General features: G+C 37.0%; 1 protein-coding gene and 1 pseudogene across 2 annotated transcripts in view; one reads left to right on the top strand and one right to left on the bottom strand.

The window, feature by feature from the left end:
• CCDC148 (coiled-coil domain containing 148) overlaps positions 1 to 26,537 on the top strand; it is a 278,990-nt gene that overhangs the window by 6,435 nt on the left and 246,018 nt on the right. The gene's annotated exons all lie outside the window — the stretch shown is intronic.
• On the bottom strand, positions 17,998 to 24,814 carry LOC108581295 (annotated as a pseudogene).

Genomic DNA, 26,537 nt, shown 5'->3' with positions numbered 1-26,537 from the left:
TTCTTCTAAAATAAAACCTCAGAAAATATGACCTCATTATTTTCCTAACTTCAGAGCTCTTTTGTCTGCTTCATAGAGGTAGAAAGAAGCTTATTAGAGCAGTAGCGGAGAGAAAATAAATCATTCAAAAAATATCTGCCCTCTCCTTCAGCCATAATGCCTGGCGCTTTACATCCCTGGGCCACTGTTTGTTGTTTTTGTTTTCTGCACATCTTTGGGGTTGGATCAGCACAGCAAGACAACAGTACCTACTAATGCATCATCTTGTCAGGAACTTTCACATTTTTCTGTAGTTTAGTAAATTTTTAAAATACAAAAAAGATGAAGATGACAATATGTGCCAGAAAAAGCAATTGACAAGATCCAACACTGATTTATGGTAAAATGCTCAGCATACTAACAGTAGAAGGGAACTTTGTCAGTGTGATAAAGTGCATCTATGAATACCAACAGATAACAACATGTTTATGGTGAAAGACTCTGTGCTTTCCTTCTGAGAATAAAAAATATGGCCATGCCACCTTGAACATACCTTATGTCTGATTTCAGAAAGTAGGGAGGGGCCGGGCATGGTGGCTCATGTCTATAATCCCAGCACTTTGGGAGGCCAAGGTGGGCAGATCACCTCAGGTCAGGAGTTCAAGACCAGCCTGGCCAACATGGCAAAATGCCATCTCTACTAAAAATACAAAAATTAGCTTGGCATGGTGGTGGGTGCCTATAGTGCCAGCTACTCAAGAGGCGGAGGTAGGGAGAATTGCTTGAACCTGGGAGGTGGGGCCTACAGTGAGCTGAGATCCTGCCACTGCATACCAGCCTGGGTGACAGAGTGAGACTCTGTCTCGGAAAAAAAAAAAAAGAAACCAAGGAGGGCAAGAAGGGACAGAGCTCATTAGTACTTGAATGGGAGAATACATAAGGATGTCCATTCTCAATTCTTTCAGTCAACATTTTACTGGAGATTCTAGCTAGTGTAACAAGGAAAGAAAAATAAATCAAAGGCATATTGATTGAAAAGGAAAAATTAAAGATATCTTTATTTACAGATTACTCGGTCTTATACATAAAAAATCCTACTAGGACCTAATAAATGAATTTAACAAGGTCACAAAATACAAGATCAATATATAGAAGTCAGTTATATTTTTATATGCTAGGAACTAGGAATCTGAAAATGAATTTTAAAAGACAGTTGCAGCTGGGCGTGGTGGCTCACGCCTATAATCCCAGCACTTTGGGAGGCTGAGGTGGACGGATCAAGAGGTCAGAAGTTCGAGAGCAGCCTGGCCAACATGGTGAAACACTGTCTCTACTAAAAATACAAAAATTATTTTTGTGTGTGTGTGTGGTGTGGTGGCGGGCACCTGTAATCCCAGCTACTCAAGAGGCTGAGGCTGGAGAATAGCTTGAACCTGGGAGGCGGAGGTTGCAGTGAGCCAAGATTGTACCACTGCACTCCAGCGTGGATGACAGAGCAAGACTCCATATCGGAAAAAAAAGAAAAAAAAAAAAACAAAAAGAAACAGTTCCACTTACAATAACATGAGAAAGAAGACAATATTTAAGAATAAATTTTAAAAAACAAGCATAAGACCTTTGATCTATAGATTAAATGTCATCTCTATCAATATCTTAGCAAGCATTTTTATAGGAATTGAGAAGTCAATTTTAAAATGGAAATACAGGCCGGGTGCAGTGACTCAAGCATGTAATCCCAGCACTTTGGGAGGCCGAGGGGGTGGATTGCTTGAGCTCAGGAGTTGAAGACCAGCCTGGGTAACATGGCAAAAACCCATCTCTACCAAAAATACAAAAATAAGCCAGGCATGGTGGCTCACACCTGTGGTCCCAGCTCCTCAAGAGCCTGAGGTAGGAGGATGGCTGGAGCCCAGGAAGTCAAGGCTGCAGTGAGCTGTGATCACACCACTAAACTCCAGCCTGGATAACAGAATGAGACCCCATCTCAACAATAAATAAAAAAAATAAAATAAAACGGAAATACATATCAAAAACAATCTTGTAAAAAAAGGTTAAGAGTTATTACAATACTAATTTCAAAACTTATAAAGCTATAATAATAGAATGTATGTAATATTGGCATAATGATAGACACTTAGATCAATGAAATAGAGGGTACAGAAATTAATGTATTTACAATCAGTTGGTTTTCAGCAAAGATGACAAAGCAGAGCAATAGTGAAAGGGATGCTTTTTTTAAAGAAATACTACTGGAATAATTGCATATTCGTATGCAAAATACTGAACTTAATTTCTTACCTCACACCATGCAGAAAAAAATTAATATATATCACAGACCTACATGTAAGAGCTAAAATTATATCTAAAAACAGTAGAAAATCTCTGCAACCTTGCTTTTGGAAAGGTTTCTTAGATACAACACCAAAATTGTGATCCATTAAAGAAGAAATTGATAAATCGCATTTTATAAAAATGAAAAGTTTTGCTCTCTAAAAGATACAAGTAAGAAAGTGAAAAGACAAATAGCAGCCTGTGAAAAAATTCCTAGGTCAAATATCTGATAAAGGTCTTGTATCTAGAATATATAAAGCATGCTAAATGTCAAAAATAAGATAAGAAATTCAATTAAAAATAAAATGTTTTAATAGAGATTTCACTGAAAAGGCATATGAATGATTAATAAGCACATGAAAAGATGTTCAACTATTAATCATTAGGGAAATGCAAATTATAACCACAATATGATACCAGTACACTACCAGTAAAATGGATATAAGCCAAAAATTGACAATACACAGTGATGACAAAGATGTGAAAAAACTGCAACTCTCATAAATTGCTAAATGTGTAATGGTATACACACTTTTTGGAGTCCTTTAGCAACTTCTTGAAAACATAAACATAGCCAGACACAATGTTGCATGCATGTAGACCCAGCTACTCAGGTGGCTGAGGCAGGAGGATCCCTGGAGTTCAGGAGTTCTGGGCGATAGTGCACTATGCTGATCAGGTGTCTGTACCGTTATGCATCACTATGGTGACCTCCTGGGAGGAAGGGACCACCAGGTTGCCTCAGAAGAGGGGAGTGGGAAACAGCAGGTCAAAACTCCTGTGCTGATCAGTAGTGGGATTGCACCTATCAATAGCCACTGCATGCCAGTCCAAACAATGTAGAGAGGCCTAGTCTAAAAAAAAAGTTATATATGTAAATATAAACTTATACTGTATGACCCAGCAATCCTACTTCAATAGAAATAAATATGTATGTCCACAGAGACTTTTACATGAACAATAGTAATATTGTTAATAATAGCAAAACATTGGAAATAATCTAAATATTTATGAGCTGATGATTGACAAAACAGAACATGGCATACTTGAATACTATTCAGCTCTAAAAATAATGAACTACTGATACATGGCACAGTATGGATAAATCTCTAAAATATTATGCCAAGAGAAAAAAAGGCAGACAAGAGGCCTCATTTGTATGATACCATTTATATGAAACTCCCAAAAAGGGAAAAAATATAGAGATAGAAGACAGATCAGTGATTACCTTAGACTGGGATGGGAGGATTTAATACAAGTGACTGAATGTTTTCTGGTGATGTTAATGTCCTAAAAGTGGATAGTGGTAATGGTTATACAACAATACATTTATTAAAAATAATACAGTTCTAATGGGTATATTTTTATGGAATATAAATTAGACCCCAATAAAGCTATTATAAATTTAAAAATTTTGAATAATGACATAAGCACATCTTAGAACTTGCTTATATGAAGACTTAATAAATTTGAAAACATTTTCTAACATGATTAAAAATATTCCTAATGGCATTTCAGTGGATCAGAACCCAGCTATTAAACATCAAAAAAAAAAAAAAAAAATTTGTGAGGAAAACTGTTTGACCTCAGAGAAGCCAGAAATTCACTGGAGAAAAAGACTAAATTACAATCTTTGCATAATTGGTGGATGGAATTGATTTTTTTTTTTTTTTTTTTTTTTTTTTTGAGATAAGGTCTTGCCCTGTCAGAAAGCTAGAGTGCTGTGGTGTGACCATAGTTTACTGCAGCCTCAGACTCCTGGGGTCAAGCAGTCCTGCCTCAGCCTCCTGAGTATCTGGGACTACAGGCGTGTGCCACCATGCCTGGCTAATTTTTACATTTTAGGTTTTTTTGTAGAGATGGGGTCTCACTATGTTGCCCAGGCTGGTCTTAAACCCCTGGCCTCAAGTGATCTTCCCCTTTTGGCCTCCCAAAGTGTTGGGATTATAGGTGTAAGCCATAGCGCCCAGCCCAGGAATTGAAATTTGAGCATCGTAATTGATTACATAGAGCCTATTTTGTATTTCTTCCATATTTTTTCCAGTGTCTATTTTAATGACTATATTCATTAAAGCCAAGTATGGGGGTGAACTGCCCTTAGAGTTTGAATTCTTCTATGACCAACCATTAAACCAAGATTTTCAAGTAGTGAAGCACAGTCCATCACATAACTTTCACTAACATTTATTCCAATTGTCTATACTACATATGTCCACATTATATATCTTTTTTCTTGTACTCATAGATTTTCTATATTTGTACTTTATAATATACATAATTTAGAACACGATTACACTTAAAGAATTTAAAATAAGTAAATTTGGAAATATATCCTCAAAAGTGTTAGTAAGAGAGATGTGTGAGTGAGACCTCAAAGTTTTAGTAGAATATCTTTAGATAAAATGTTCATTATTTCCCTGCCATTTTTGTGTATTTTGTTGTCGTTTTAGTTTTTTCTCTTCTGTCTACCCCAATTACTAGAAGTAAGTCTTTGAAAGACCATATTTTAATCTTGTTCTTTTGCGTTTTTCTTTGTCTTATAGACCACTTAAATTATTTAGCTCCAATGAATTTGAATCTCAGATACACTGATTATCAGAGACAGTGATCATTATTGTGATTCAAACTGAGAAAAGTCAATGAAATCTCCAGTGGTATTGAGAGGAGTAGCCTTCTTTGGACATTTCTAAATGATGTAAAAGTAGGACATAAATAACAAAAACACAACAGGAAGAAAGACAAGGAAATTCCTATAATGTAGAGAATTTGATAAAAGAAAAATATCTGCCCACACAGAATTAATTCATTTTTATGGTCCATTGAAAACTTGATTTTTAAAATCATAGGCATTTAATGATTTACTGTTTGGCCTTGGAAAAGTCACTTATTTTTCCATTGTCTCTTTCCCACATCTATGAAAATGAGGTTTAATATACTTCTGCATTTCTTACAACATTATTAACGTTTAAACTTAAAAAAAAGTGTGAACTATGTAAGCTTCTGAACTTTTTGTATAAGTATGCTAGTGTTCCTACGCTAGTGTGCATAAACACAGAGGGCTTTAGTATCAAAGAGTTTATGTCAGGAAAGAACTTCTTATTTCTACTTTACATTAACTTTTTGCCCCCCCTTTCTATTTGTTAAGATTGGTAAAAATTTCTTTATCAACTAACATAATTTGTAATCCCATAGATAACATAATCACCAGTATTTTATCAACTTCTTGTAAATCTTATTTTTTTTTTTTTCAAGACAGGGTCTTGCTATGTCACCCAGGCTGCAGTGCAGTGGCAAGATGTCAGCTCCCTGCAGTCTAAACCTCCCCAGCTCAAGTGATCCTCTTGCCTCAGCCCTCCTGAGTGGCTGGGACCACAGGCATGTGCCACCATGCCTGGCAAATTTTGTTTATTTTTATAGAGATGAGGTCTCCCTATGTTGCTCAGGCTGGTCTTGAGCTCCTAGGCTCAAGCAATCCTCCTACCTCAGCCTCTCAACGTGCTGGGATTACAGGCATGAGCCACTGTACCCAGCCTCTTCTCCCTTTTTTGAAACCACTAGAAATAATTTTCTTTAGATGGTATGTCATAATCTCATTAGTCAAATACTTAAATTTAATATTTTAATCCAATGTTTTTTTCAATTATGAGCTTTCTAAAATTATAGAATTTTAGGACTAGAGGAATCTTAGAGATTATAAATCAGTATTAATACTGGCCTAATAACTCTCAGCTTAAATCCCTTTCTATTCAACCTTTTGATTTCCCTTATAGAGAAGAAGAAATTAATAAGATTCAGTCATTTCACCATGTTTGCTGTATATATGTGTATATGCATGTGACTAAATTTTCCAAGTTTAAAATAATGTAAATATTGAAAATGTTATATGGATAAAATATTGGAAGAAAAAAAGTGCAGTTATGCCAATAATTCTCCTCCTCACATTTAAAAATGACTACTTTATCTAACTACTACTTTACAATATTATTTGGCTATTGAGCAGGTGATAGCCTGAGGTATTGTGTATTTAACCTTTGATATGGGTACACTGTAATTTTTTATGTTCTTAAAATTGAATTGCAACCTATTGACTATGGCTTTTGTGTTTTAAAAGCTGATAAATTGTGTTTAATATAGTTGGTGGAAGAGCAGAGCTTAAAGTCAGGAGGTGTGGGTGACTTGTAGCCTTGCCTGTCCTGCCTGCTTCCTCAAGTCTTGGGCAGGGCATTCAATCTTTATGGCCTGTGTTTACCCATCTATAAAATGACTCGGTCGGGCAGAAATATTTCCTGGCCTAGGTTAATTTGTGTATAAAATGAAATACTACATGGTCTCAGTCTATATTTTGATTTTTTTTTATTTTGAAAGAAATTTCCCAAAAATGTTTATCACATTGCTATAGCTCTTAAGTCTATTTTCACCCCCTTGTTAGTTTTCAATTTTTCCAGAAGCTATGTTTGAATAGACTTTTCTCTTGCCTTCACTTTTTTCTTTTTCTTTTTTTCTTTCTTTCTTTTCTTTTTTTTTTTTTTTTTGAGACAGACTTGCTCTGTCCCCAGGTTGGAGTGCAGTGGCACCATCATGGCTGGCTGCAGCCTTGGTCTCCCAGGCTCAAGTGATCCTGCTACCTCAGCCTCCTAAGTAGCTGGGACCACAGGCACAGGCCACTACACTTGGCCATTTTTGTTATCATTATTGTTATTTGTAGAGATGAGGTCTCACTATATTGCCCAGGTTGGGATCAAACTTCTGGTTTCAAGAGATCCTCCCACCCCGCACTCCCAAAGTGCTGAGATTACAGGTATAAGCCACTGTGCCTGGGTGACTCTTTTTTTGTTTGTTTGTTCGAGATATGCCTTTCTGCTTTACTCCTACTTATATCTTGCCTTCCTGTCCCTAACTCTAGGACCTTACCCCTACCTTAACAAGGGAGCAGCTGTTTACTGGGAAAACAAAAAACAAAAAACAAAAAAACCACTGACTGATCTTCTTCCATGCCTGTTGAGGAGCCACTAACTGTAGTCATCTCCCTTTACTGGAGAGAGGGTAGAATAGAAACCTTTGCGGGCATTGGAGCCAGACTGCCTGGGTTTGCATCTGGTCTCTCCACTCAGCAGCTGAATGATCTTGAACCACAGTTTCTCCATTTGCAAAATGAGAAGAACGGTGTTACTCAAACATTGTTGTGAGTATTTAATGAGTTAAAAGAGCTAAGACTCTTAGGATAGTGTCTGGCACATAGTAATTGCTACTGACTCTCATAAAGTGGCAGTGACTTCAGCACAGGCTGGAAGAGAGGATAAAGCTGAAGCAGGGGAACAACACTGGGTGTGTGGAATGCTGTGTTCTTACAGTTTCTGGGCCTTTTGCAATGGCACTCAATTCCTTGCTTCCTGCTCTTTTCCTGCTATCATCCTGGGATGTAAATGTTGGGCAAAAGCCTGATGAGAAGAGGAAGACTGGCATAATTTGTGGTTGATGTTCCTTTTATTTAATTTGAAAGAAAGGCTACCTATGGCAACTTTTTCTCCCAGTACATTTCCTGTTTGAAACATGATTTTTTGTCTTCTACCATGCTTCTGAACTGGCATGCCATAATTATTATGCTCTAAGACCTTAAGATCTTAGAAAAAAGCCCAAGAATTGTCCTTTGGACAGGCCTATTTATAATATTATTCCATTTGAAAAACAACACTGGAAAAACTGTTCTTAGCAAAGAATATTAATTGACAAAAACATTTCTTTGCTAAGAATCTGAGGGAAGCAATCTGTTCTTAGCTCTTTCAATCCACAAAATAGATTTAGCCTCTAATGAACAAAGCCAATTATTTATTTTCAATACTACCTTTAAAAAGCCTTTGTTTTTTATAACAGAGCTCTTTTTCTATTCTCTATCAAAGCAAACATTTTAAATACAGCAGGTCTTTTTATAAGAAAAAGGCAGCCAAATCCAATAACAGGATTCTAGTTTGAGTGTAAAACATACTTTCCACCTCAATATCTAAGTATGTAGATTTTTAAAATAAGAGGGTATTTATCCATTTTGATTAAGAAGTACCATTATGCCAAATGTTCTGTAGAGTGAGCATGACAAATATGTCATATGAAAAGAAGGCACATAAAAAGATTTTTGCTGGTAAAATGTTAAAATTCTATGGTAGTTAGAAAATTATAATATTGCACATTCTTGATGAACATGGAAGATACTAAAATTAAATCTGGATAAATCAATCACTAACTTTTCCTCTTACTCTTCTAAGGTGGAAGTAAAATAATACTAAACAATATTGACAAAAGGCCAATCAATTAGTATATGTACCTTTTCAGATCATAAATACTGTGTTTGAAGTTCAAAAAGAAATATGTCAACAAAAGAAAGAATTAAAATTCCTGAGCCATAGGATGTCACATAGCAAAGAATTTGGCCTTTTAATAAAACATCTTCAGCATATATTTTATTTCAAATATGTTACTAAGAGGAAAACAATCATATTGCATGGTTATGTCAGAAATCAGTAGACCTTTCTGTATGTATAAGGCAACTACATTCTGTACTTACTTTGTAAACTTTTAATTAGATACTTCTGATTTACTTTAAAATTTTTGGTGTGATATTTAGTTAGAAAATATTATTTTAAATACAATTCATTCAGAAGATATCTTGATTTTGTGTCTTGCATATGTTCATTTAGGGTTCTATAGTTCATTTTGGTGAATTGACAGTCCTAGAAATAAAAATTCCATTTTTCCAAAGGCTCAGAAGAAGAGATGTTGAAATCTCTCTAGTTTGTCCAAACCTGGGACTGTAGTGTAATCCACTCACCCCAGTATTATAATAGTAGTGCAGATTCTCTTTCAAGATATCTTTCCCTAGAATTGCTGGTCTATTTGTTTATATAGCCTATACAGGGGGTAATTGTCATTGTCAAGTATGGTACTTTTTCTTTCTTTTTTCTTTCTTTTCTTTGAGACAGAGTCTAGCTCTGTTGCCCAGGCTGGAGTGTAGTGGCACAATCTTGGCTCACTGCAAACTCTGCCTCCTGGGTTCACACCATCCTCCTGCCTCAGCCTCCCGAGTAGCTGGGACTACAGGCGCCCGCCACCATGCCCGGCTAATTTTTTGTATTTTTAGTAGAGACGGAGTTTCACCGTGTTAGCCAGGATGGTCTCAATCTCCTGACCTTGTGATCCACCTACCTTGGCCTCCCAAAGTGCTGGGATTACAGGCGTGAGCAACCGTGCCTGGCCTCTTTTTCCTTTTTTTAAGAGACAGGGTCTCACTGTGTCACCCAGGCTGAAGTGCAGTCTTGCTATAAACATTCTATTTTATTAGTGGTTATTTTGTTAATCTTTAACTGTGCCTAATTTAGAAATTAAACTTTATCATAGGTATGTAAGTATAAGAAAAAATAGTATATACCGGGTTTGGTACTATTAAAGGTTTCAGGCATCCACTGGGGGTCTTGAATGCATCTCCCGAGGATAAGGGGGGACTATTATGCATGTATTTATTTCTTTATTCATCTGCCTGTTGATGGACATTTGAGTTGTTTCAGTTTTTCGTTATGATGAGTAATGTATGTATATTTATGTACAGTTTTTTGTGGAGGTGTACATTGTTTCGCTTGAAATTGCTGGGTCCCAGACTAAGTTTATGTTTAGCTACTTAACAGTTAAGAAACTGCCAAACAGTTTTCCAAAATGGCTATACCATTTTACACTCCTGCCAGCAATGTGTAACGTTTCAGTTACTCTACTTTCTTGTCCACACTTGATATTATCAACATTTAAATTTTAGGCCGGGTGCTGTGCCTCATACCTGTAATCTCAGCACTTTTGGAGGCTGAGGCAGGAAGATCTCTTGAGCCCAGGAGTTCAAGACCAGCCAGGGCAACATAGTGAGACCTCATCTCTACTAAAACTGATAGTAATAAAAAAAGAAAAACAGCTGACTGTGGTGGCATGTGCCTGTGGTCCTAGCTACTCAGGAGGTGAGGTAGGAAGACGCTTGATCCCAGGAGGTGGAGGCTACAGTGAGCCATAATTGCACCACTGCACTCTAGCCTGCACGACAGAGAAATACCTTGTCTAAAAAAGTAATAATAATAAATGTTATCCATTGTAATGTGTGTGTAGTGGCATCTTATTGTAATTTAAATTTGCATTTTCCTGATGACTAAGGATGTTGAACATTTTTTAATATGCTTATTGAGCATTAGTATGTCTTCTATTGTGAAGCATATGTTCAAATAATCTACCCTTTCTAAAATTAGGTTGTCTTACTATTGAGATTTTAAAAATTCATTATGTATTTGGATACAAGTGCTTTGTCAGATATATGTATCATAGATATTTTCTCCTAGTATTTTGTTTACAACTTAGGTTTCTGAACAGTTTTTATGACAAAAGTTTTAAATTTGATAAAGTCCACTATATTAAGTTTTTCTTTCATTTATGCTTTTGTTTTATATATATATATATTTGAATCAAGGTCTTACTCTGTTGCCCAGGCTATAGTACGGTGGTTTGATCTCAGCTCCCTGCAGCCTTGATTTCCTAGGCCTAAACAGTCCTCCTGCCTCAGCCTCCTGAGTAGCTGGGACTACAGGTGTGGGCCACCACACCCATGTTTTTTATATATATATATGTTTTATTTTTTGTGGAGATGAGGTTTTGCCATCTAACTCATCTAACCATGAGGTTACCCATGCTGGTCTCAAACTCCTGAGCTCAAGCAATCCACCCACCTTGGCCTCCCAAAGTGCTGGGATTATAGGTGTGAGCCATTGCACCCAACCTATAATTTTGCCTATGTTAATTTTTGTGTATGATGTGAGGCATCACATCATGCACATGTTCACCATGTTGGCCAGGCTGGTCTCGAACTCCTAACCTCAGGTGATCCACCCACCTTGGCCTTCCAAAATGCTGGGATTACCGGCTTGAGCCATCGCGCCTGACCTCTTTTCCTATAATTTAATTTTTTGGCTTTGATATCACGCAAATACCAACATTATAAAAAGATTTGCGGTGTATTCGTTTCTCCTTTAATTTCTGAAAGAGTTTGTATGGGATTGATATTATTTATTCCTCAGAAGATTGATAAAAGTTACCAGTCAAATGGTCTAGATCTGGAATTTTCTCTTTGAGGAAGTTTTTAATAATGTAATTGAGTTAATAGATATAAGGAATTCAGATCTGCTGTTCTTCTGGAGTTATTTTTGGTAATTTGTGTCATTTAGGAATTTGGACATTTCATCTACATTGTTGAATTTTGTGGCATAAAGTTGTTTATAGTATAGCGTTTTCATGGTATATCTTTTGCCGTTCTTGTATTTTTTACCTATACTTTTGTTTGTATTTAAAGTGGGCTTTTTGTAAATACCATATTGTTTGTCTTATTTTATCAAGTTTGCCAATCTCTTCCTTTTAATTATAGTGTTTATGTCATTTACCTTTAATATACTTAAAAATATGGTTGAATGTAAGCCTACCATCTTGCTGGTTTTTTTTACTTGCACCGTCTATTATTTTTTTATTTTCTTTGCCTTTTTCTGCTCCCTTTTTATTATGTTTTATTCTACTTTATCTGTACTATGAGATTATTAATTATAATTTTTAGTGGTTCCTCTAGAATTTGTAGGTTAGCTCATTACAGTATATCTTAAATTATGTTTATCAGTTTATTCATTATATAAAACCCTTAACACACGATATTTCCATTTCCCTTCTTCTATAATTTGCCATTGTTATAATTTCTTTTTCATCTCTATGTATGCAGTAAACACTGCTACATATATTTTCCATCTGTTATCATGTTTCTTTCTTGCTCTGTTGCCCAGGCTGGAGTGCAGTGGCACAATCTTGACTCGCTGCAACCTCCACCTCCCAGGTTCAAGCGATTCTGGTGCCTCAGCCACACGGATAGCTGAGATTACAGGCACACACCATCAAACCTGGCTAATTTTTTATATTTTTAGTAGACAGGGTTTGGCCATGGTTTCAAACCCCTGACCTCAAGTGATCTGCCCACCTTGAGCTACCTGAAGTGCTGGGATTATAGGCGTGAGCCACTGTGATTGGCGTTTCTTTAATAATTCTTACGGTGCAGGTCTTTCTTTAATAATCCTTTTTGGGCAGCTAGAAGTCTCTTCACTTTTATTTGCCTGAAAAAATTTTTGTTTTGTCTTTATTCTTCAAAGATATTTTCATGGAGTGTGTAGGATTATAAACTGACAGGTTTTTTTAAAAAAAAGAAACATTTTTTCAGCACTTTGCAGATGTTCTATCATTTTTTTTGACTTGTATAGTTTCTTAGAGTGATCATTCTTATCTGTAAAGTCTGTGATCATTCTTCTCTGTGTTTTTCTATATATAATGTCTCCCTTCCTGACCCCACCACTGGCTGCTTTTAAGATTTTTTTATGACAGTTTTTTTTTTTTTTTAACAATTTGATTATTGAATGCCTTTGAATAGTTTTATTAAGGCTTGTAATTCTTGGTTTGTGGTTCATTGGTATTCTTCAATCTGTGATTTTATCTTTTTTTTCAGATTTGAAAACATTTTGACTTTTATTTTTTAAAATATTTTTCTTCATTCCCTCTCCTTTCTTCTAGCACTCCACTTACATGTATATTAGTATTCTTGGTATTACCTGATATATCATGGAGGTTCTGTTAATTTTTTGGTCTTTTTTCACTCTGTGTTTCATTTTAGATAATTTCTATTGTTGTGTCTTTAAGTTCATTGATTTTTTTTTTCTTCTGCAGTATGTAATTTGCTTTTAATTCCATCCAATGACATTTTCATTTTACATATTATATTTTTTTCAGCTCTAGAAATTTTCTCTTTTTTCATTATGTTTATGTTTTCTTTTAAGCCCTGTAGCATACTTATAACACTTATTAGATCTATTTTCAAGTTCTTTCATACTAATCCTATCATTTTTGCCATTTCTCTATCTTTTATTTACTAGATTTTTTTGTGCTTTTTAAAATTGATACATAGTAGATATATATATTTTTAGGGTACTTGTGATAATTTGATACATTCATATAATCAAATCAGGGTAATTGGGATATATATCACCTTAAATATTTATCTTTATGTTATGAACATTTGAATTATTCCCTCCAAGCTATTTCAAAATGTACAATAAATTAATATTAACTGTAGTCACCCTACAGATCTATAGAATACCAGGTCTTATTTCTTCTGTTTAATTGTATATTTGTACCCATCACTATTTATGGATTTTTATTTTGTTCATTGATCAACTTTTTTGTCTGATTCCTGGTGCTTCTAGTGTTTTTTGAGTGGATACAGGATATTGTAAATGTTAATATTGTTGAATGCCTGATTTTTCTGTCTTTTAAAAAAAATAGTTTTGGGCCTTGTTTTGGCAGGCAGTTAAGACTTATGGATCAGGTTGAGGCTTGTTTTTAAGCTTTGGTAGAATGTGTGTGGAGTAGGCTTTACTGTAACAAATTTTAGTTTTTCTACTAAGGCTCCTGAGGTCTCTCCTGTGAATGACTGGGGTGATTCACAAAGACTTTCCACCTTAACTAGTAAGAGGTCAAACATCTTCATCCCTGTGTGAACTCAAATAACTCCTTGACTTTTATCTTCCTGTTCCATTTTTGTTGGGATTTGTACTACTTTCCTCTCTGCACACACCTCTCGGTATTCAGCAAAGACTCAAGAAGAGCTACATGCAGATTTATGAACTGATTTTGTGCATAGCTCCCTCTTTTTTATAACTCTGCTTCACAACTTCCAGAGGCCTTCCCTTCCCTGACTGCTGATCTCTGTTTCCTGAAGCTCACTAATGCTTGAGAATGCCCTCCCTGTTGTATGGCCTGAAGTATACCTCTAGTCAGAAAGCTGTGGCAATCATGAGTTCCACCCAACTTGTTTCATTTTCTTCAGTGATCACAGACATGCTTTGCCTGTTATCCAATTTGTGAAAACATGGGTTTTATATATTTTCTCCAGTTTTCTAGTTGTTTACAGTGGAAGGGTAAGCCTGGTCTTTGATACTGCATTATAGCCAGAAGCAGATGTCTGGTTTGTATTCTTAATTTTGTTATTACTATCTTAATCCCTTAGAAAAAAATTATAACAATTTACATTTTTGTTTATGTATGCCCTTATGCATTGGATATGTTGACTCCTTCTTTCTTGAAAGGTTCTCTTCCACCAGTTTCTAGAATATCATACTAATCTGATTTTTCTCCATTTTCTCTTGCTATTTCTTTTAAGATTCCTTTTTACCTCATCATCCTTTACCTTAGCATTATATCTTGGAATTTTTCAAGGCTTAGTTCTAAGTACTCCTGTCTGTCTGTCTGTCTGTCTGTCTATCTATCTATCTATCTATCTATCTATCTATCTATTCATTCTCTTTCTAGGAAATCTTACCTATCACATTAAAGATCACCAAGGACTTTCAAACTTCTGTTTCCAGCCTAGCCCTCTCTTACATGCTCTAAACCCTCCTGCCTGCTTTGACATCTCTAAGGCAACTCAAAGTCAAGTTAATGAAATTGCTATCTTCTCACATTCCCTGACACCTGCCTCCAAATCTGGCCCTTTTCCAGTGTTTCGTATTTCAGTGAATTATTCCTCCATCCCATCTAGTTGTGCTGTTAAGAAATGAGGAAGAGATCTTGGACAGTTTCCTTTTCCTTATTCCGCTGCAATCCCTGACCCTACCTCCTTGTATATTCTCTCCATCAGCAAGTACTGTAGTTTTACCTCTTAAGTCTTTTGACCCTATTTACTTCTCATCATTGCCACTGAATTAGTTTAAGCTACATATCATGTTTCATCTGATCTACTGTAACAGTCTCCTAAGTGGCCTCTGTATATCTCCTCTAATCCTCCACCCAAATCTGCTCTCAATACCCCAGGCTGAAGTGACCTTCCAAAGATCAGATCTGAGCATGTCAGCCCCTTCCTTAAATCTCCTCCATAGATTCTTATTGATTTTAGGATAAAGACTCTAATCCTAAATAAAGCCTAAAAGACTCTCTGTGTTTTGGCCATTGTCTACCTCTCCTGCTTCTTCTCTACCACAGTGATCTTGTCTGTGCTCCCCAACTGGCTTCTTTCAGTTTTTGGAAAATGCCCCACTTCCTTCTTTTTTTTTTTTTTTTGAATAAAGTCTCACCCTGCCACCCAGGCTATAGTGCAGTGGTGTGATGATGGTTCATTGCAACCTCGACCTCTTGGGCTCAAGCTGTCCTCCTACCTCAGCCTCCCAGGTAGCTAAGATTATAGGCATGTGCTACCACACCCAGCTAATTTTTGTATATTTTTAGAGATAGGGTCTTGCCATGTTGCCCAGACTGGTCTCAAACTCCTGAGCTCAAGCACTCCTCCCGCCTCAGTCCCCCAAGCTGTTGGGATTATAGGTATGAGCCACTACTCCTGGTCCCCCATTTCCTTCTTGCCATAGGATCTCAGGATATGCAATTCTGTTTATTTTTTCCTACCTTTAAATCACACTCTCCTCCAGGTTAACTCCCATTTATAATATCTATAGATTCCAGCTTTGCCACCTCTTCAAGAAAACCCCTTTTTCCCTTTAAATACACACTTTGTTTATAATTGTATAAAACTGATTATGTCACTGCCACTTTGTCCCCCAGTGAAAATAAGATCCATATCCTCAGCACTAGGTCCTACATAAATATTTTTGAATGGATAAGTGAATGAATTACTCAATGGTTTCCATTTATTTTTATAGAATCAGGAACATAATTAGTCATAAATGAAAATTTGTTGAACACTTTGTGAATTGTTGCCTAATGTGCATCATCATTTCATCTGTTCTGAATGTCTATTTATGGCCTTTAAAATGAGGTTTATATTTTATTGAAATTATAGTATAGACAATTTTAGATAAACTCTCACTGTGAGGTCAGATTATTATTTCTTTATTATTTTTATGTATTTCAAAAGCCTTTATTCATTTTTGGTCAGAGAAAAGGACAATCTCAAGGTCAACTTTTCACTTAATTATACATTTGAACTTACAGGATTCACTGCCCTAGATACTGTACCTACTGACAACACAAAATGAGCTCCCTCCTAGTCCCTAAAGTTGCATGTTGAAAGAATAAGCAGAGTCCCTTGCAATAGCCAACACTGGTACTTATCCTAGGTATAAGGTGAAATAGAAAAACAGAAGCAAAAACGGCCAAGAGCATCATAACTTGATAGCCCGACAAGTACAAATATCACTGGAACAAATAAAGTTGTGGACACTGAATTTTTTTTAAAAGGCAAGTTCATAAGCATAAAAAACTTAAACTGGTTGCGCAAGATTAACTACTCTGCATGTGGACACGTGTGCCAATCCCAGTAGTTAACCTGGAGACAAACATCCTTAAATCCAATTAACTATACTGAATGCAAAATTCAAAGTTTGTGTTTATGCAGGTCTTCTAAAACCTAAATATGAAATTATTTCTTTTCAATGCACCGGGAAAATCTACTGTAATGACACGAGTCAGGCACACTTGGATCAATATTACCATACCTAAGACTTGTCTTTTCCACTATTCCTTCCAACGTCTGAATATGCAAATGCTTACCTACTCGAATTTATTCACTAACTACATTAAAATGATATTTACTATCATGACTTTTTCTAAACTCACATGGCATTTGCAGTTAACTGTAATACAGCTTCCTCAGAATGCCCAAATAGAAAATATTTTGTTCGGTGTTGTGATGGCTGTGACATAACACTAACAGAATATAACTAAATTAGTTACTCTGCCACTACTTCAAATTTTAATTGAACTTTTGATCATACTTTAATGGATAATCTCATACCTATCTGTGAAATTCCTTGTGTTATAATTACTTTCAATACTTTAAACTATAGCTCCTACCACAGTTTTACAGTGTTCTTTTCTATATTTATTTAGATTTTTACTAAGAGAATTAACATCATGGTGTTATGATTATAATTGCATATAAAGCTTTTTCTAGCAGACCACTGATTAGCTCTAAAGTCAAAGAAGTAATTAGCAATTCAAAAATGGCTTTCCAGAGACAAGAACAAAGCAAAAGGAGCTACTAACAATCATTATGTTACAATCCAGAGGACAAATTGTCTACTAGAAAGCTTCCAGTGATCACAACACTGTGACTTTGTCTCAGGAAAGTGTCTTCAGATATCCAGAGGGGAAAGAACATCATCCAAAGATGTGGTGGAAACTTCAGTTAACACAGAGATGAAGCCTTAAGAGCATGGAATATATCTACATATTGGGAAACAGGGTGACACTGTGGCTGGCTATTTATAAAGGACCACAGTTTATCCCTATGGATCACTTCTCCCTGCAAAACAAACTGTGCCTTAATTATTACTTATTTAAAATTATATTTTTATGGAGCTATGCAGTACCTGACACAGAAAAATAATCATATAAGGAAGCATTTATTTGAGGTTTAATATAAAATCATACAAATAAAATGTGTGTAAACACAAATCCACATTGAGTCATAACATAAATAGCAAAGGACAAAGTAAAAACAAAGAACATGAATTGGCAGCTATATACAGTTGGACACAATTGTGTCTTGTACACTAGAAAGTGTTTTACAAAATAATCATCTGAGATCAACAAAAGACCAATCTTCAATGCCATCCTGCAAGATGGGTTATTTTAGCATCTCCTCCTGTTTTCTCCAATGTCCTCCTTTAGTATGACTGATAACTGTTTTGGTGATTGCCACCCCCTGGAGATGCCTTGCGATAAGTGCTCTTTTGGCCACTATAGTCTGCATATACCTGTGCATAGTCATGCTTCCTGTAGTTATACCCAGCATGATCATATCTGCCATAGCCACTACAGTTTTGATCACCCCATAGGCACTATTGTAATTCCCATATCCAAGATCATAGTAGTCACTAGATCATTGATTCCAGTTATGTCCTGACCTTGGTCACGACCCCCTAGGGCCCCTTCATTCACTGGTTGCAGCACTTGTTCTTCCTTTTGGTTTTGGTGTTGCAACTTCCATACCTCTTTGGGTTGTGCACCTTTGATTTCACACTTCCCAGAACCAATTTGATAATAATATGCTGTCTAACCATTTCTTTACTGGCTCTTCATCTGTATATGTGAGAAAACAAAATCTTCTTCTTTATTTGTTTTTGTATCCATGGGAATTTCACTATTTTCAAACTTTGCAAAGCCTCCAATATATAATTTGTTTTACAGAAGTATCTGGGCTCAATCCACCTGAAAAACCCTTTTGGCAGGATTTTTCCCTTTTTTTTAACATTATTATACTTTAAGTGCTAGGGTACATGTGCACAACGTGCAGGTTTGTTACATATGTATACATGTACCATGTAGGTGTGCTGCACATATTAACTCATCATTTACATTAGGTATATCTCCTAATGCTATCCCTGCCCCCTCCCCCGATCCTATGACAGGCCCCAGTGTGTGATGTTCCCCTTCCTGTGTCGAAGTGTTTTCATTGTTCAATTCCCAGCTATGAGTGAGAACATGTGGTGCTTGGTTTTCTGTCCTTGCGATAGTTTGCTGAGAATGATGGTTACCAGCTTCATCCATGTCCCTACAAAGGACATGAACTCATCCTTTTTTATGGCTGCATAGTATTCCATGGTGCATATGTGCCACATTTTCTTAATCCAGTCTGTCACTGATGGACATTTGGGTTGGTTCCAAGTCTTCGCTATTGTGAATAGTGCTGCAATAAACATATGTGTGCATGTGTCTTTATAGCAGCATGATTGATAATCCTTTGGGTACATACCCAGTAATGGGATGGCTGGGTCAAATGATATTTCTTGTTCTAGATCCTTAAGGAATCACCACACTGTCTTCCACAATGGTTGAACTAGTTTACAGTCCTACCAACAGTGTAAAAGTGTTCCTATTTCTCCATATCCTCTCCAGCACCTGTTTTTTCCTGACTTTTTAATGATCACCATTCTGATTGGTGTGAGATGGTATCTCATTGTGGTTTTGATTTGCATTTCTCTGATGACCAGTGATGATGATTATTTTTTCATGTGTCTGTTGTCTGCATAAATGTCTTATTTTGAGAAGCGTCTGTTCATATCCTTTGCCCACTTTTTGATGGGGTTGTTTGATTTTTTTCTTGTAAATTTGTTTAAGTTCTTTGTAGATTCTGGATATTAGTCCTTTGTCAGATGGGTACACTGCAAAACTTTTCTCCCATTCTGTAGGTTGCTTGTTCACTCTGATGGTAGTTTCTTTGATGTGTACAAGCTCTTTAGTTTAATTAGATCCCATTTGTCAATTTTGGCTTTTGTTGCCGTTGCTTTTGGTGTTTTAGACATGAAGTTCTTGCCCATGCCTATGTCCTGAATGGTATTGCCTAGGTTTTCTTCTAGGGTTTTTATGGTTTTAGGTCTAACATTTAAGTCTTTAATCCATCTTGAATTAATTTTTGTATAAGGTGTAAGGAAGGGATCCAGTTTCGGCTTTCTACATATGGCTAGCCAGTTTTCCCAGTACCATTTATTAAACAGGGAATCCTTTTCCCATTTCTTGTTTCTCTCAGGTTTGTCAAAGATCAGATGGTTTTAGATGTGTGGTATTATTTTTGAGGGCTCTGTTCTGTTCCATTGACCTATATGTCTGTTTTGGTACCAGTACCATGCTGTTTTGGTTTCTGTAGCCTTGTAGTATAGTTTGAAGTCAGGTAGCGTGATGCCTCCAGCTGTGTTCTTTTGGCTTAGGATTGTCTTGGCAATGTGGGGTGTTTTTTTGGTTGCATATGAACTTTAAAGGAGTTTTTTCCAATTCTGTGAAGAAAGTCATTGGTAGCTTGATGGGGATGGCATTGAATCTATCAATTACTTTGGGCAGTATGGCCATTTTCACTATATTGATTCTTCCTATTCATGAGCATGGAATGTTCTTCCACTTGTTTGTGTCCTCTTTTATTTTGTTGAGCAGTGGTTTGTAGTTTTCCTTGAAGAGGTCCTGCACATCCCTTGAAAGTTGGATTCCTAGGTATTTTTTCTATTTGAAGCAATTTTGAATGGGAGTTCACTCATGATTTGGCTCTCTGTTTGTCTCTTATTAGTGTATAGGAATGTCTGTGATTTTTTCCACATTGATTTTGTATCCTGAGACTGTGCTGAAGTTGCTTATCAACTTAAGGAGATTTTGGGCTGAGACAATGGGGTTTTCTAAATATATAATCATGTCATCTGCAAACAGGGACAATTTGACTTCCTCTTTTCCTAATTGAATACCCTTTATTTCTTTCTCCTGCCTGACTGCCCTGGCCAGAGCTTCCAACACTATGTTGAATAGGAGTGGTGAGAGAGGGCATCCCTGTCTTGTGGCAGTTTTCAAAGGGAATGCTTCCAGTTTTTGCCCATTCAGTATGATATTGGCTGTGGGTTTTTCATAAATAGCTCTTATTATTTTGAGATACGTCCCATTAATACCTAACTTATTGAGAATTTTCAGCATGAAGGGTTGTCTTTGGTTCTGTTTATGTAATGGATTACGTTTATTGATTTGTGTATGTTGAACCAGCCTTGCATCCCAGGGATGAAGCCCACTTGATCATGGTGGATAAGTTTTGTGATGTGCTGCTGGATTTGGTTTGCCAGTATTTTATTGAGAATTTTTGCATCAATATTCTTCAGGGATATTGGTCTAAATTTCTCTTTTTGTGTGTGTGTCTCTGCCAGGCTTTGGTATCAGGATGATGCTGGCCTCATAAAATGAATTAGGGAGGATTCCCTCTTTTTCTATCGAGTGGAATAGTTTCAGAAGGAAGGGTACCAGCTCCTCCTTGTACCTCTGGTAGAATTTGACTGTGAATCTGTCTGGTCATGGACTTTTTTTGGTTGGTAGGCTATTAATTATTGCCTCAATTTCAGAGCCTGTTATTGGCCTATTCAAGCATTCAACTTCTTCCTGGTTTAGACTTGGGAGGGTGTATGTGTCCAGGCATTTATGCATTTCTTCTAGATTTTCTAGTTTATTTGCATAGAGGTGTTTATAGTATTCTCTGATGGTAGTTTATATTTATGTGGATCAGTGGTGATAACCCCTTTATCATTTTTATTATGTCTATTTGATTCTCCTCTCTTTTCTTCTTTATTAGTCTTGCTAGTGGTCTATCAATTTTGTTGATCTTTTCAAAAAACCAGCTCCTGGATTCATTGATTTTTTGAAAGGTTTTTTTTGTGTCTCTATCTCCTTCAGTTCTGCTCTGATCTTAGTTATTTCTTGCCTTCTGCTAGCTTTTGAATGTGTTTGCTCTTGCTTCTCTAGTGCTTTTAATTGTGATGTTAGGGTATCAATTTTAGATCTTTCCTACTTTATCTTGTGGGAATTTAGTGCTATAAATTTCCCTCTACACACTGCTTTAAATGTGTCGCAGAGATTCTGGTATGTTGTATCTTTGTTCTCATTAGTTTCAAAGAGCATCTTTATTTCTGCCTTCATTTCGTTATGTACCCAGTAGTCATTTAGGAGCAGGTTGTTCAGTTTCCATATAGTTGAGTGGTTTTGAGGGAGTTTCTAATCCTGAGTTCTAGTTTGATTGCACTGTGGTCTGAGAGACAGTTTGTTATAATTTCTGTTCTTGTACATTTGCTGAGGAGTGCTTTACTTCCAACTATGTGATCAATTTTGGAATGAGTGTGATGTGGTGCTAAGAAGAATGTATATTCTGTTGATTTGGGGTGGAGAGTTCTGTAGATGTCTATTAGGTCTGCTTGGTGTGAAGCTGAGTTCAATTCCTGGATATCCTTGTTAACTTTCTCTCTCGTTGATCTGTCTAATGTTGACAGTGAGGTGTTAAAGCCTCCCATTATTATTGTGTGGGAGTCTAGGTCTCTTTGTAGGTCTCTAAGGACTTGCTTTATTAATCTGGGTGCTCCCGTATTGGGTGCATATATATTTAGTATAGTTAGCTCTTCTTGTTGAATTGATCCCTTTACCATTATGTGATGGCCTTCTTTGTCTCTTTTGATCTTTGTTGGTTTAACGTCTGTTTTATCACAGACTAGGATTGCAACCCCTGCTTTTTTTGTTTTGCACTTGTTTGGTAGATCTTCCTCCATCCCTTTATTTTGAGCTTATGTGTGTCTCTGCATGTGAGATGGGTCTCCTGAATGTGGCACACTGATGGATCTTGATTCTTTATCCAATGTGCTAGTCTGTGTCTTTTAATTGGAGCATTTAGCCCGTTTACATTTAAGGTTAATATTGTTGTGTGAATTTGATCCTGTCATTATGATGTTAGCTGGTCATTTTGCTCATTAGTTGATGCAGTTTCTTCTTAGCATTGATGATCTTTACAATTTGGCATGTTTTTGCAGTGGGTGGTAACGGTTGTTCCTTTCCATGTTTAGTGCTTCTTTCAGGAGCTCTTGTAAGGCAGGCCTGGTGGTGACAAAATCTCTCAGCATTTGCTTATCTATAAAGGATTTTATTTCTCCTTCACTTATGAAGCTTAGTTTGGCTGGATATGAAATTCTGGGTTGAAAATACTTTTCTTCAAGGATGTTGAATATTGGCCCCCACTCTCTTCTGGCTTGTAGAGTTTCTGTCGAGAGATCCACTCTTAGTCTGATAGGCTTCCCTTTGTGGGTAACCTGACCTTTTTCTGTCTGCCCTTAACATTTTTTCAACTTTGGTGAATCTGACAATTATGTGTCTTGGAGTTGCTCTTCTCAAGGAGTATCTTTGTGGCATGCTCTGTATTTCCTGAATTTGAATGTTGGCCCACCTTGCCAGGCTGGGGAAATTCTCCTGGATAGTATCCTGAAAAGTGTTTTCCAACTTGGTTCCATTTTCCCTGTCACTTTCAGGTACACCAATCAGATGTAAATTTGGTCTTTTCACATAGTCCCATATTTCTTGGAGGCTTTGTTTGTTTCCTTTTACTCTTTTTTCTCTAAACTTCTCTTCTCGCTTCATTTCATTCATTTGATCTTCAATCGCTGATACCCTTTCTTCCAGTTGATCAAATTTGCTACTGAAGCTTGTGCATTCATCACATAGTTCTTGTGCCATGATTTTCAGCTCCATCAGGTAATTTAAGGACTTCTCTATACTGGTTATTCTAGTTATCCTTCCATCTAATCTTTTTTCAAGGTTTTTAGCTTCTTTGCAATGGGTTCAAACATCCTCCTTTAGCTCAGAGAAGTTTGATTGTCTGAAGCCTTCTTCTCTCAACTTGTCAAAGTCATTCTCCGTCCTGCTTTGTTCCATTGCTGGTGAGGAGCTGTGTTCCTTTGGAGGGGGAGAGGTGCTCTGACTTTTAGAATTTTGAGCTTTTCTGCTCCGGTTTCTCCCCATTTTTGTGGTTTTATCTACCTTTGGTCTTTGTTGATGGTGACGTACAGATGATGTTTTGGTGTGGATGTCCTTTCTGTTTGTTAGTATTCCTTCTAACAGTCAGGACCCTCAGCTACAGGTCTGTTGGAGTTTTCTGGAGGTCCACTCCAGACCCTGTTTGCCTGGGTATCACCAGCGGAGGCTGTAGAACAGTGCATATTGCAGAACAGCAAATGTTGCTGCCTGATCCTTCCTCTGGAAGCTTCATCACAGAGGGCCACCCGGCCGTGTGAGGTGTCAGTCGGTCCCTATCGGGGCTCGTCAGACAGTAGGTGCAGGACAGTGGGTGCAGCCCACTGAGCGAGAGCCGAAGCAGGGCGAGGCATCACCTCACCTGGGAAGCACAAGGGGTCAGGGAATTCCCTTTCCTAGCCAAGGGAAGCTGTGACAGACCTGGAAAATCAGGTCACTCCCCCCAAGTACTGCACTTTTCCAATGGTCTTAGGAAACGGCACACCAGGAGATTATATGCTGCACCTGGCTTGGAGGGTCCCATGCCCATGGAGCCTCACTCATTGCTAGCACAGCAGTCTGAGATGGAACTGCAAGGCGGCAGCAAGGCTGTGGGAGGGGTGCCCGCCATTGCTGAGGCTTGAGTAAGTAAACAAAGCAGCTGGGAAGCTCGAACTGGGTGGAGCCCACCTCAGCTCAAGGACAGCTGCCTGCTTCTGTAGACTCCAACCTCTGGGGGCAGAGCATAGCTGAACAAAAGGCAGCAGAATTCTGCAGACTTAAATGTCCCTGTCTGACAGCTTGAAAGAGAGTAGTGGTGGTTCCCCCAGCATGGAGATTCTTTCCCTTTTAAAGCTTTGGTCGTCTTGGAGTCTATCAATTTGCCATCCAGTTTGTGTTCTTTCAGTTCCAAAGCATTATCAACACTAGCAGTGTCTCTGAAAAGCACAAATCCAAATCCCTTTATCTCCCAGTGATTGGATCTGTTTTAATTGTGCAGTCTACAACTTCCCCAAATTGAGATAAGTATTCAGTCACATCTTTTTTGCTTTTATCCCAGCTCAAACCTCCAATACACATTTTACTATCATTTTGCTGATTCTTGCTTGCATTGATCTTGGGTCCCTCTGTGAATTCTGTTGCTGTATTTGTTCGTGTCCTCCATAGTGGAGGAGTTGTCAGCAGAGAGGTGCTGGCATGCAGTCTGGGTTGCTGCAGTAGTGGTGGCAGAGCAACTATTTCTGTATCTAATGTGGTTAAAAGATTCACCTCCTGGTTCCAGTTTTTCTTTCTAGGAGTGGGACAATTTTTCTTTCTAGTGGGGGGAAAGGCCTACTTTCAAAATATTTCAGCTTTCAACTGTATAGATTGTATATTTTCACAAAGGGGATGGTTATCCAGTTTCTAATGAGGGAAATGGGCTTGTAGAGGTAGTTCTGACATCTATCTCCTTTCACATACATACTCCTGATCACCATAGACTTAAGTGGTCAATGTATTTTTATTGTTTGGCTTAGCTGCCTTTTATTATCTCATATGTTCCTAGCTCTATGTTTAGTGCTTTAGAGTGTTACTAATCTCCAAAATAAGCATACAAACATTACTAATCCTATTTTACAAGTTAAAAAATTGAGAGCCAGAAAAATTAAGCAAATTGTTCAAAGCTATAGTTAGTAAGTGGCAAGGCCAGTATCTCTGAAGCACCAAAAGCGATATATACCCTTCCTACTACTTCTTCACGAGCTAATTCCTGGTTTTATCATGGAAAATTGAGAGTTGACTTCACATTTGGCTGTTTCCTGGTCTTTGTGACATAAAATTCAATTCTAAAAAAAGGTTTTTTAAAACTTCTATGACTCATTCTTAATATAACCTTTCCATAGTAATTAAATTTTCATAGAGCTATTTGATGACTTTTTAAAATTAGGCATCATGATTTTTAATTCTTTGGAAGTCAGTAGAATTATTTTGATGCTTGCTTGTTTCCAAATATTAAAAGCTGAGTAATTTAAGCCTGTGAGCTCAATTAGTTAGAACATGATCTTGGTATTGATCATCATACAATTCTATTGATGTCCCACAGAAAAAACCCAGTCCAAAGCTAAACATAATGCTACTCCTGGCACACATTTGGGTTATTATCTTCTCTAATTATGAAATACAGCGTGGAAAGCCAACTGTATTTCTGCTTCTATATCACCCTAAAAAATGGAATGGGGGTGATTTTTATACTTTCTTTCACTCTTCTAAAAGTTGCAATTTTGTTTTCTGTTAGCATGCACATATTGATTCACTCATTTGTTCATTAAAACATGTTTATTGTATACTTTCTAAATGCCAGGCATTATTCTAAGAGATATATGATAAACAAGACAGAAAACATGTTTGCCCCGTAGAGCTTCTATTCTAGTGGGGAAAGACAGACAAGTAACCAAAAAAAAAAAAAAAGAAAAAAAATAGTGATAATTGTTTGTAAGATGATATAACAGAGTGCTCTGAAAAAAGCAGTTGGGGATTGGGGATGTTATTTTGGGCAGGATTGTCACATATTGTCACATAAGATCTTCTGGTAGATGTGACTTTTGAACCAAGACCTGAACTATGAGAAGGAACTAGCCATTTGGGAACTACTTCCCAAACAAATGCAACAGACTTGGAGGCAGAAATGAACTTGGGAGGTACCAGGAACAGAAAGAAGGTGTTACTAGCATAGTTTTTAAGGCTGGAAGAGGAGGCAGAGGCCAGACCTTGAGGATTTAAAATAAATTTAATTTTTCCATCAGTTTCTTCTGAAATGACATTACTGATATTATTATACTGGCCTTAGAGTTAGTTTTGCCTTCTTGATACTGTTATACCAGAGAGAAAATCATATATTATCATAAAAT

Source organism: Papio anubis, chromosome 10 (genome assembly GCF_008728515.1).
Source record: "Papio anubis isolate 15944 chromosome 10, Panubis1.0, whole genome shotgun sequence".
Taxonomy (NCBI): domain Eukaryota; kingdom Metazoa; phylum Chordata; class Mammalia; order Primates; family Cercopithecidae; genus Papio; species Papio anubis.
This window is presented reverse-complemented; position numbering and strand designations above follow the sequence as displayed.